The sequence below is a fragment of the Poecilia reticulata genome, linkage group LG10 (genome assembly GCF_000633615.1).
Source record: "Poecilia reticulata strain Guanapo linkage group LG10, Guppy_female_1.0+MT, whole genome shotgun sequence".
NCBI classification, from domain to species: domain Eukaryota; kingdom Metazoa; phylum Chordata; class Actinopteri; order Cyprinodontiformes; family Poeciliidae; genus Poecilia; species Poecilia reticulata.
Window position 1 is genome coordinate 9,623,598 of NC_024340.1, and position 887 is coordinate 9,624,484.

The following is an 887-nucleotide window of genomic DNA, read 5'->3' on the forward strand; positions in this document are numbered from 1 at the left end:
GTCCAGCGCTGAGGTCGGAGATGAGCATGACGTCGATGGGCGAACGAAGGGGGTGGAGTCTTCCAGCTTGAACTTTCGCTAAAGCTCCCATTTTATAAACTGTCTAAATAGTTACTTAAGGTTATGTGTGAATTTTGACATTTTGGTGTAATTCATTTAGTTCTGCATTACTTGGCCTAAGACTGTCTCACTGCTGGCCATTCTTGGTTGRCTGCAGTGGTACAAATTTGTCACAGCCTTGGTTGGGGTATAAAAGCAAAGCGGGTTAGTTATACTTTACATGTCATTAAATTTTTWAAACTGGAAATAAATACTGAAATAGTGTACTAAGTATAGTATTAAGTATGTATTTCCAAAATTAATGTTTAGATTTCATTTAAAAAACATATAATTTTTTTTTAAAGTTACATACTACAGTTGTAAGAAGATGTTCAACTTCTTCTTRCAAAGTTGAACATCTTTGTAAGAAGATGGTCCACTGTCCAGTGATGGTCAGTGGACCAGCGATGGTCCACTGTCTGGTGGTGTAATAACGTAATAATGTGTAATAATGGACGTCATTGAAGTATCAGGCCCCACTAACACAGCGGCACTCCAACAGAAAGAGAAGTTGCTGGAACCCAGTGTTTTCCACCCTGAGAGAGGCTGGAAAATTCCCGATGAATTAAAAAAATGTTTCTGGTCATTTGCTTAGCCTTCTGTTCTGATTATAATACTCATCGGAACGAATGGCAAGTTTGGGATCCTTTACCTGTTGTTTGACTGCTMTGGGTGTCTCTTTTTTKATCTGCAATGAGCCTCGAAAACTCACCACACTCCATCAAGTGCTTATTTTTTTAAATATCACATTAAATTTATTGTGTTGATGCATTTTGACATGCTACACC